Raw genomic sequence first — 12,468 nt, 5'->3', positions numbered from 1 at the left:
GGATCAAACACGAGTCTCCTACATTGTCAGTTGGATTCTTTGCCACTGAGCCATCAGTGAAACCCTGGGCTTACGTTTTTGATAAACATGAATTCTAAATGACAAAGGAATTTAGAATTCTAAATTATGAATGACATCTTTACATTTTCACCACCTGGTGAGTCAAGACAGTAGGCAACTCCTTGAATTAGGGTAAAGGATCTTGATTGGCATTTCATTATGCAATAATGTATTTTCCTCCTTTGAAGTGGCAATCAAAAAACAATTTTCTTTCAGTTCAGTTCAGTTGCTCAGTCGTGTCCGACTCTTTGCAACCCCAAGAACCGCAGTACACCAGGCCTCCCTGTCCATCACCAACTCCCGGAGTTTACTCAAACTCATGTCCATTGAGTAAATGATGCCATCCAACCATCTCATCCTCTGTCATCCCCTTCTCCTCCTGCCCTCAGTCTTTCCATGCATCAGGGTCTTTTCAAATGAGTCAGCTCTTTGCATCAGGTGGCCAAAGTATTGGAGTTTCAGCTTCAGCATCAGTCTTTCCAATGAACACCCAGGACTGTTCTCCTTTAGGATGGACTGGCTGGACTACCTTGCAATCCACAGGACTCTCAAGAGTCTTCTCGAACACACCAAAAGCATCAATTCTTTGGCGCTCAGCTTTTTTTATAGTCCAACTCTCACATCCATACATGACCACTGGAAAAACCATAGCCTTGACTAGACTAACCTTTGTTGGCAAAGTAATGTCTCTGCTTTTGAATATGCTGTCTAGGTTGGTCACAACTTTCCTTCCAAGGAATAAGTGTCTTTTAATCTCATGGCTGCAGTCACCATCTGCAGTGATTTTGGAGCCCCCCAAAATTAAGTCAGCCACTGTTTCCACTATTTTCCCATCTATTTGTCATGAAGTGATGGGACCAGATGCCATGATCTTTGTTTTCTGAATGTTGAGCTTTAAGCCAACTTTTTCACTCTCCTCTTTTACTTTCATCAAGAGGCTCTTTAGTTCCTCTTCACTTTCTGCCATAAGGGTGGTGTCATCGTCATATCTGAGGGTATTAATATTTCTGTCAGCAATCATGATTCCAATTTGTGCTTCTTCCAGCCCAGCGTTTCTCATGATGAACTCTGCATATAAGTTAAATAAGCAGGGTGACAATATATAGCCTTGAACCTTTAGAAAAATGTAGTAAATGGATCACAATAGCGTAAAAAATGATGCATATCAGAGTAATGAGGTAGGTAGTCACAAAGAAAATAGGTCTAATTTTTTTCATTTGTATTGTTGAGTGTTTCAACAGTGGTGTTCACCTCATCTTTTTAGCCCATGTGTGGTACCATACCTGTGTTTATCACAATACCTGTGATAAACATATGAGAGGTAAACATGAGGTAAACATATGAGAATCACGTAGGGAGTCTGCATCCACTTAAATCATGTATTTTGATGACTTAATATGCCAATGAAAATACAGTTTTTATTTGGCTGGCAGAACGGGAATACATTATTTATGTATTCTACACTTATAGTAGAAGCAAAGTTTTATAGTGCCATGAAATAAGGTCAACTTAATCTGTAACCCAGTAGGAAACATTTCATCATGGTTCCAGATTCAAAAGTTAGCTTCTATAGACATAAAGGTAAAATATATTAATTTTAAAGCCAGGCAAATATAATCTTCATCATTGTGCTGACTCCTTTAAATTCTTCTACCTAAAACAATGTAAAATCTGATAAGCTACCAGATATTTAAAATGTGTACTTTAGGCAAATAAAGCATTAAAATAAAAGCTTATATAGCTTCACTTGAATGCTGTTCAAGGACTGTGGTTGCTCGTTTTTCAGAAACTCCCTCTATATCATCAAACTGTTACATCTGGTCTCTTCATGGACACGGTCAAGCTGTTTCTCCAGACTATTGGACACAGCTCCAAAATTCTTATTCTCTTACTAGCTGTTCCTGCCAAGTCAGGGGAATATTTCACAATGAAGGCAGTACAAAACCCCCTTCTCTACTTTGGGGGAAGAAAGTCAATACAGCTATCATGGTCACAGAGGGGAGATGTTGCAAATTCCAGAGGAGGTTGAATGGCTATGGTTCTACCACTGGCTCACTTACACCTTAGCTTTGAAGTATTGTTTTCTAGGACTTTGTTATATAGACCCTATTGTGTTTTTATGTGTTTCCTCTTGAAAAAGCTGTACAAGCCCAATGAGTGATGTTTGGGTTATTTGAGTGTTTGTTTTGCTTTTGCTTTTTGTTAGTTAGGTGAATGCTGGTCAAAATGTTTAGTTAGGTTTCATTAGTTTTATCACTGTTATTTTTTCTATGTTTAACTTAAATGAACCCACTTAATTCTGGTGTGACTCTGAAAAGTAAAATAAATTATACAATAGGGAATGAACTCCTGATGAATAAAATATAGAGTAGCACAAAAATCTGAATGTCTTAAAATCTTTCAGGTTTTAAAAATTAATTTGAAGAGAGGATGAATCATCATCAAAACAATTAAAAAATTATAAACAGGGAAAATGAAACAATCATAGACATATCATTAGAAATCATCAAAATGAATATATACACATGACTATATGCTATGGATTTTGGAATTATAAGTTAATACATGGAAAGAACCCTGCTGGTCACAAAGATTTATGATTTTGAAGACAGTGCTGAAGAATTCATAAAAACACAGTAGAAAGATTCATAGGAAATACCATAGAAGGACCTTAAGAGAGGAAAAGAATAAAAGAACAAGTTAACAAACAGAAAAGCTATATTGAAAGATCTCCAATGTACATATATGAGGAAAAGTGTATGCAGAAATGTAGAGACTATATTTTTAGACATTGGAATTATTAGAAAAAAATACAAGATCTTCTCTGTATGACCCTTGATATGGGTAAGGATTTCTAATGGGATCAAAATCTAAAAACCAATAATAAGACAATGCTCCCAAATGGATTTTTAAATGTTTTTGCTGCTTATGGTATTTTCATTAGCACCATTAACTTTTAGTCAACATGTGCATGCATGTGCTAAGTAGCTTCAGTCATGTCCAAGTCTGTGCAGCCCTATGAACTGTAGCATGTCAGGTTCCTCAATCCACTGGGATTCTCCAGGCAAGAATCCTGCAGGGGATTGCCATGTCCTTCATGGGATCTTCCCCACTCAGGGATCGAAACTATCTCCTGCAACTCCTGAAATGCAGGCAGATTCTTTACTGCTGAGCCACCAGGGAAGCCCCTTTAGTTAACATAGGTCATTTAAATTTTATTAAACTTGTTTTGCCTTTCTCTTTGAGAGTCATCAGCATTGTATTTTTATATGGAATTTTGATGAGTCTCATGGAACTTTTAATATTGTGATTTTTACACATAGTTTATGATATATTGATATATGTTTTTCTTTTCTTTTAGTTAACATATCTTATCATTTCTGTAGTGATATTTTGACTCAATGGATTATTTAGAAACACATTTTTCCATTTCCAGTTTAATTCCATTTGGACCAGTATACATACTTTGTATGATCTAGTCCAGTTTAGTTCAGTTCATTTCAGTCACTCAGTCATGTCCAACTCCTTGAGACCCCATGAATTGCAGCACGCCAGGCCTCCCTGTCCATCACCAACTCCCGGAGTTCACTCAGACTCACAACTATCGAGTTGGTGATGCCATCCAGCCATCTCATCCTCTGATGTCCCCTTCTCCTCCTGCCCCCAATCCCTCCCAGCATCAGAGTCTTTTCCAATGAGTCAACTCTTCTCATGAGGTGGCCAAACTACTGGAGCTTCAGCTTAAGCATCATTCCTTCCAAAGAAATCCCAGGGTTGATCTCCTTCAGAATGGACTGGTTGGATTTCCTTGCAGTCCATGGGACTCTCAAGAGTCCTCTCCAATACCACAGCTCAAAAGCATCAATTCTTAGGCACTCAGCCTTCTTCACAGTCCAACTCTCACATCCATACATGACCACAGGAGAAACCATAGCCTTGACTAGACGGACCTTAGTCAGCAAAATAATGTCTCTGCTTTTGAATATGCTCTCTAGGTTGGTCATAACTTTTCTTCCAAGGAGTAAGCGTCTTTTAATTTCATGGCTGCAGTCACCATCTGCAGTGATTTGGGAGCCCAAAAAAATTAAGTCTGACACTGTTTCTACTGTTTCCCCATCTATTTCCCATGAAGTGATGGGACCAGATGCCATGATCTTCATTTTCTGAATGTTGAGCTTTAAGCCAACTTCTTCACTCTCCTCTTTCACTTTCATCAAGAGGCTTTTTAGCTCCTCTTCGCTTTCTGCCATAAGGGTGGTGTCATCTCCATATATGAGGTGATTGATATTTCTCCCGGCAATCTTGATTCCAGCTTGTGTTTCTTCCAGTCCAGCGTTTCTCATGATGCACTCTGCATATAAGTTAAATAAGCAGGGTGAGAATATTTGGAACCAGTCTGTTGTTCCATGTCCAGTTCTAACTGTTGCTTCCTGACCTACATATAGATTTCTCAAGAGGCAGGTCAGGTGGTCTGGTATTCCCATCTCTTTCAGAATTTTCCACAGTTTATTGTGATCCACACAGTCAAAGGCTTTGGCATAGTCAATAAAGCAGAAATAGATGTTTTTCTGGAACTCTCTTGCTTTTTCCATGATCCAGTGGATGTTGGCAATTGGATCTCTGGTTCCTCTGCCTTTTCTAAAACCAGCTTGAACATCAGGGAGTTCACGGTTCACGTATTGCTGAAGCCTGGCCTGGAGAATTTTGAGCATTATATACTAGCATGTGAGATGAGTGCAATTGTGCGGTAGTTTGAGCATTCTTTGGCATTGCCTTTCTTTGGGATTGGAATGAAAACTGACCTTTTCCAGTCCTGTGGCCACTGCTGAGTTTTCCAAATTTGCTGGCAGATTGAGTGCAGCACTTTCACAGCATCATCTTTCAGGATTTGAAAGAGCTCAACTGGAATTCCATCACCTCCACTAGTTTTGTTCATAGTGATGCTTTGTAAGGCCCACTTGACTTCACATTCCAAGATGTCTGGCTCTAGATCAGTGATCACATCATCGTGATTATCTGGGTTGTGAAGATCATTTTTGTACAGTTCTTCCATGTATTCTTGCCACCTCTTCTTAATATCTTCTGCTTCTGTTAGGTACATACCATTTCTGTCCTTTATTAAGCCCATCTTTGCATGAAATGTTCCCTTGGCATCTCTAATTTTCTTGAAGAGATCTCTAGTCTTTCCCATTCTGTTGTTTTCCTTTGTTTCTTTGCATTGATTGCTGAAGAAGGCTTTCTTATCTCTTCTTGCTATTCTTTGGAACTCTGCATTCAGATGCTTATATCTTTCCTTTTCTCCTTTGCTTTTCGCCTCTCTTCTTTTCACAGCTATTTGTAAGGCCTCCCCAGACAGCCATTTTGCTTTTTTGCATTTCTTTTCCATGGGGATGGTCTTGATCCCTGTCTCCTGTACAATGTCATGAACCTCATTCCATAGTTCATCAGGCACTCTGTCTATCAGATCGAGGCCCTTAAATCCATTTCTCACTTCCAAGTCCTCTTAAAGTTATTTTCAATTGTTTTATGGACCATAAAATTGTTTATTTCTGGACTTTCTATGTATACTTCAAATGATTATGTGTTCTGTTTTTGGATATGGGATTTTATGTATGAATTAGAAAAAACTAGTAGAGGACAGAAATGGTATGGACCTAACAGAAGCAGAAGATATTAAGAAGAGGTGGCAAGAATACACAGAAGAACTATACAGAAAAGATCTTCACTACCAAGATAATCACAATGGTGTGATCACTCACCTAGAGCCAGACATCCTGGAATGTGAAGTCAGTGGGCCTTACAAAGCATCACTATGAACAAAACTAGTGGAGGTGATGGAATTCCAGTTGAGCTCTTTCAAATCCTGAAAGATGATGCTGTGAAAGTGCTGCACTCAATCTGCCAGCAAATTTGGAAAACTCAGCAGTGGCCACAGGACTGGACAAGGTCAGTTTTCATTCCAATCCCAAAGAAAGGCAATGCCAAAGAATGCTCAAACTACCGCACAATTGCACTCATCTCACATGCTAGTATATAATGCTCAAAATTCTCCAGGCCAGGCTTCAGCAATACGTGAACCGTGAACTCCCTGATGTTCAAGCTGGTTTTAGAAAAGGCAGAGGAACCAGAGATCCAATTGCCAACATCCACTGGATCATGGAAAAAGCAAGAGAGTTCCAGAAAAACATCTATTTCTGCCTTATTGACTATGCCAAAGCCTTTGACTGTGTGGATCACAATAAACTGTGGAAAATTCTGAAAGAGATGGGAATACCAGACCACCTGACCTGCCTCCTGAGAAACCTATATGCAGGTCAGGAAGCAGCAGTTAGAACTGGACATGGAACAACAGACTGGTTCCAAATAGGAAAAGGAGTACGTCAAGGCTGTATATTCTCACCCTGCTTATTTAACCTCTATGCAGAGTACATCATGAGAAACGCTGGGCTGGATGAAGCACAAGCTGGAATCAAGATTGCCGGGAGAAATGTCAATCACCTCAGATATGCAGATGACACCACCCTTATGGCAGAAAGGGAAGAGGTGCTAAAAAGCCTCTTGATGAAAGTGAAAGAGGAGAGCGAAAAAGTTGGCTTAAAGCTCAACATTCAGAAAACGAAGATCATGGCATCTGGTCCCATCACTTCATGGGAAATTGGTGGGTAAACAGTAGAAACAGTGTCAGACTTTATTTTTTTGGGCTCCCAAATCACTGCAGATGGTGACTGCAGCCATGAAATTAAAAGACACTTACTCCTTTCAAGAAAAGTTGTGACCAACCTAGAGAGCATATTCAAAAGCAGAGACATTACTTTGCCAACACAGGTCCATCTAGTCAAGGCTATGGTTTTTCATGAATGGATGTGAGAGTTGGACCGTGAAGAAAGCTGAGTGCTGAAGAATTGATGCTTTTGAACTGTGGTGTTGGAGAAGACTCTTGAGAGTCCCTTGGACTGCAAGGAGATCCAACCAGTCCATTCTGAAGATCAGCCCTGGGATTTCTTTGGAAGGAATGATGCTAAAGCTGAAACTCCAGTACTTTGGCCACCTCATGCAAAGTGTTGACTCATTGGAAAAGACTTTCAGGCTGGGAGGGATTGGGGGCAGGAGCAGAAGGGGACAACAGAGGATTAGATGGCTGGATGGCATCACTGACTCGATGGACATGAGTTTGAGTGAACTCCGGGAGTTGGTGATGGACAGGGAGGCCTGGTGTGCTGCGATTCATGGGGTCGCAAAGAGACACGACTGAGCGACTGAACTGAACTGAACTGAACTGAGTAGACTGTATTATTAGGATCTCCCTTCTCCAAGGTTAGCCTTACTAACCTTCAGAATTCTTATACTCTCTGTTACTGAGATTGTGTACAGGAAACAACAGTATAATTGTGGATTCATCATTTTTAAAATTCTGTCAGTACTCTGAATTCCTATTAGTAAGAGCATATCTTTCAGAATCTTTAATTCTTCTTACCAATATATCATTATGAAATGTCACTTTCTAGACCTGACTATATTTTTGTCCTAAACTCTACTTTGCCTTATTAATAAAGCCTTTCCACCTTCAATTTTACAGTATGTGTGGTATATATTTTAATACACACATGAGATTCTCAGATGGCTTATTAGAGAGTATGCATATTTGTAAAAATAAATTGTGTGAGACCAATAATAAATTTTGTATCCATCACTAGTTATAAAATATAATAATGAGTTCCTATGAGAAAATTAAAAAGTAGAAAGACATGAATAATCAGTAAGATTAACAATGTACTAACAATTGTTGAAACTGAGTGATGGATATATGGGCATTTATTATGCTACTCTTTCTTCAAGGTTACTTTTTCCAATAAAAACTTAAAAAGTAAAGGGACATATGTAAGGGAAGGAACTATACAGAAGATGAAAGATACTAATTAGATTGTAGCAGGCAGAAAAATGTTAAGTAATGTAATTTAGCAAGGGGAAAATGGTTTTTGCATTGAAGAAAGTGACAGAATTAGTCACAAAGGAAAAAGAATAGGATTGTAAAAACAAATCAAAGCAGTTCTTTTTAATAAGGAATTAAAAATCAATTAAAATATAGACAAACATGTGGAAACACTGGTCAGTAAAATAATGAGGGATCAAACTGATCTAATGTGTTAGGAAAACTACAGGTTCTCAGTAAGAATAGAACTCAAATTACAAAGAAAGTAAAAATATGTGAACAAATATCCTGACTCTCAGAAAATATATCTTCAAGCATAATGAAAATGATGTCATAAATTGTTAATGATAGTTAAATACAACCATTTTTGTCACTTTCTGCATAATTCAACCGACTCAATGGACATGAATTTGAGCAAACTCCAGGGGATAGTGGAGGACAGAGGAGCCTGGCATGCTGCAGTACATGGGGTCGCAAAGAGTTAGACATGACTTAGCAACTGCACAACAGCAACAACATACCTGAGACTTTGCACACTATAGCTGTAATCATCGAAAACTCCCTGTGAAGGCCAGTGGTAGCTAGCTTACTACAGACAGGAGTGAGTTCCCTTCTCCATTTCAGTCCAGAGGACTTCTCCAAAGCTCATCCAGTTAAAATAAAGTCAGTGCAGAACTATGTATTTTCCTTTATTTGCGAAAAAATATGCTTGCAGAAATTCGGCTGCTGAATTAGTCAGCCAGACAAGTTCCATTTTCTTAATATAAACAATGAAATATTCTAGATCAAAAATACTTGAAGTCTTCCATTAATCTGAAGGGATTTTCTTTGCTTTATTTTGGCTTTGTCTAATAGAATATCAAAATCAGAGGCATGGTTGCAGGATTAGCATGACTTCTCCTTTGTTATATTGCAGTCATAAAGAATTTGCTTACAAGCAAATTAGCATCACAGACAGGATGTGAGAACTGCACCACCAACCTCTTCGAGGATCACATTAATAACTCCTCCTGCTTATTATTGCTTCTCAGTAGCTCAAGCCTGTAAGCTCCAGAGTTTCTTTTTGATATCTTGTGTTAAATGTTTAGCTTGCCCTTCTGTATTATTTTTTCATAGAAGTCTGGAATGGAGCATGCACAAATTATTTAGAGTTATTCTAATGCTTCTTTTCTGATTACTTGAAATTCAATGTAAAATGAACCTTTCCAGGTACAGAAACATTAAATCAAACAACTGCTAAGAATATATACTTCCAAATTAAGGAACTATGACTTTGGAAATAGAAGCTTCTGATATGAAGCTATGACATACCAGAAGAAAACTGCTGAATTCAAGTATCCTAACCTGATATATACCTATACTATAAATTTAGTACTAACTTTAACCTTCATGCTTGCTAAGTTGCACCAGTAGTGTCTGACTCTTTGTGACCCCATGGACTATAGCCCACCAGGCTCCTCTCTCCATGGGATTTTCCAAGCAAGAATATTGGAGTGGGTTGCCATGCTCTTCTCCAGGGGATCTCCCCCACCCAGGGATATGACCCATGTCTCTGGTCTCCTGAATTAGCAGGTGGGTTTTTGATCACTAGTGCCACCTGGGAAGCCCAACTCTAATCTAGTTGTAGATTAATTTTGTTAACTCATTTTTATGGGAAAAAAAAGTTAAGTTCTTCTCTCAACATAAAACAAAGTACCTCTGTGGAGTGATTATTTTATCATCAGAACACCTCTGAATCTTAATTTTTTTTAAGCACACCCTCCTTCTTTTGAACGCACACCCCATATGTATATTTTTAAAAGCTTTGAAAAAGCTTTTAAAAGCTTGACCTTTACACTGTGGCCTTTACATTAATGCTATATTTCTATATAAATTTTGTTTATTCATTAAATGTGTAGCTTGTATAAAAGGCTAAGGTGATTTTTTTTTTTTTGAGCTCTTATTTTAAAGCCTATTGCTACACTACAGCATGAGAATAACATACTGTTAATTTCCTAAGTGTTTTTTAGGTGAAGCTTTATCCTTTACAAATATTATATTCATAAGATTTAATTTCCTGTTGTATCTGCAAGTAGTCATCAGAGTCATTCTGAGATTTTGCTAAAACCAGATGAATATATTGTTTGTTCCAAAAGTAGTACTAAGATACCTGGTTTAGATGAATCCTGTTTTATGGCATAATGGCTCTGATATTACATATATACCCTCTCTCTCTCTCTCTCTCTCTTTTTATTGTTTTGCTAGTTGCTATGTATAGTCTGGGCTTCCTCGGTGGCTCAGTGGTAAAAGAATCCTCCTGCAATGCAAGAGACTTGACAAAACCTGCAGTTTTGATCCCCGGGTTGGAAAGATTCCCTGCAGAAGGAAATCACAACCCACTCCAGTATTCTTGCCTGGAGGTTCACATGAACAGAGGGGACTGGCAGGCTACAGTCTATGGGGTCCCAAAGCGTTGGACATGACTTAGCAACTAAACATAAATACACACACAGATAGAGTATATATTAATATTAAATGGCTATACAAAAGTAGAAAAAAGAAATAGAATGATTTTTAGTTGTATTAAATCAATTAAAATTTATAGCTATAAGAAACTTATGATACCAGAAATAAAATAATTCAAAGCAAATGTTTTGTATTTCCTTTGCAACCATTTTTTCCACAGTTTTTTCATATTTACTTATGTCTACATGTACATTTTCTTCCTTTATTTAAATATATAAGGAGTCAGAAGTTGGCAAACAGATAGTGTTCAGTATAATATATTATCTGACTGTATCCCAGTATATGTTGAATAAGAGAGTTTTCTAAGTTTTATACCCATAGGGAGAACTGCTAAATCAGAAAACTGCATTTTCAACCTATTGATATTTAGATCAGTCACATTGTTCTTGACCTTGATACACTAATTAACCTCCTGAGCAGTCCAGCCCCTTATTTCTTAAATTGAGCTTTTAAGAAAAACTTTTGCCAAACTTGTGAGAGAAAAAAGCAGTACCATTTTTTTTAACTAAACAATCTTAAAATTTTTGGTAAGAATAGCATCTTTAAACAGTTCTGGCCAGTTGGATTTCTTATTTTAACTCATTTTTCATCACCATTAAGTGCAGTAGGTTTTTTAAAATTCCAGTATAAGTTCTACTCTGGACTGTACTTCATTTGTTTGTTGTTGTTGTTGGTTTTCTATTGGTCAAAGTTTATTATAATATCATGAGATATAATAATCTCATCTGTTTTTATATGTTTAAAAATTCCTTGCTAGAGTACATGTTATGCTTGTTATTACTGTTGAGTTGCTAAGTTGTGTCTGACTCTGAGTCCCTGTGGACTGCAGCACACCAGGTTCCTCTGTCCTCCACTATTTTCAGGAGTCTGTTCAAATTAAAGTCCTTTCAGTTAGTGATGCCATCCAACCATCTCATCCTCTGCCACCCCTTTTCCTCCTGCCTTCAATCTTTCCCAGCATCAGGGTCTTTTCCAATGAGTTGGCTTCTCACATAAGGTGGCCAAAGTATTGGAGATTTAGCTTCAGCATCAGTCCTTCCAATGAGTATTCAGGTTTGATTTCCTTTAGGATTGACAGGTTTGATATTCTTGCTGTCCAAGTACTCTCAAGAGTCTTCTCCAGCACCACAATTCAAGTGCATCAGTTCTTTAGCGCTCAGACTTCTTTATGGTCCAGCTCTCATATCCATGCATGGCTATTGGAAAAACCATAGTTTTGACCTTTGTCAACAAAGTGATGTCTCTGCTTTTTAATATGCTGTCTAGGTTTGTCATAGCTTTCCTTCCAAGGAGCAAGTGTCTTTTAATTTCATCACTGCAGTCTCTGTCTGCAGTGATTTTGGAGAGCAAGAAAATAAAATCTATCACTGCTTCCACTTTCCCCCCTTCCATTTGCCATGAAGTGATGGGACTGAATGCAGTGATCCTCGTTTTGTTAGTGTTGAGTTTCAAGCCAGCTTTTTCATTCTCCTCTTTCACCCTCATCAAGAGGCTCTTTAGTTCCTCTTCACTTTCAGCCATTAGAGAGGTATCATCTTCATATCTGAAGTTGCTGATTTTTCCCCAGCCAATCTTAAGAAACATAATGATTTTCAGTATACACATTCCGGCATCTTCTGACTCGAATTTTCTTTTAGCAATAGTTGTCTTGCATTTGGATTGACAATCACATTCATAAATGACACCATGCAGCAGAATTTTCTCAGCTTTAAGAAAGACTGTGGAACAAAACATACCAACAACACAGCCAAGGTCTCATGACTCCTGGGCATAGTGTCTCATGCCCTTTCATACTTGAGGTATGTGTGGTTAGAGATATGAGACTGATTGGAGATGGACAGTCTCTTTTTGAAGAAAGCCACCGGCTCTAGGATTGCTTCAGTTCTTGCATAATGTTAGTCACATGCCATCTTCAAGTGAACATGACTCTTGACCAGTCTCTAATTGTAGTTGAAAGAATCTTATTCAATACT

This window comes from Ovis canadensis, chromosome 5, assembly GCF_042477335.2.
Source record: "Ovis canadensis isolate MfBH-ARS-UI-01 breed Bighorn chromosome 5, ARS-UI_OviCan_v2, whole genome shotgun sequence".
NCBI classification, from domain to species: domain Eukaryota; kingdom Metazoa; phylum Chordata; class Mammalia; order Artiodactyla; family Bovidae; genus Ovis; species Ovis canadensis.
Note: the sequence above shows the minus strand (reverse complement) of the source record.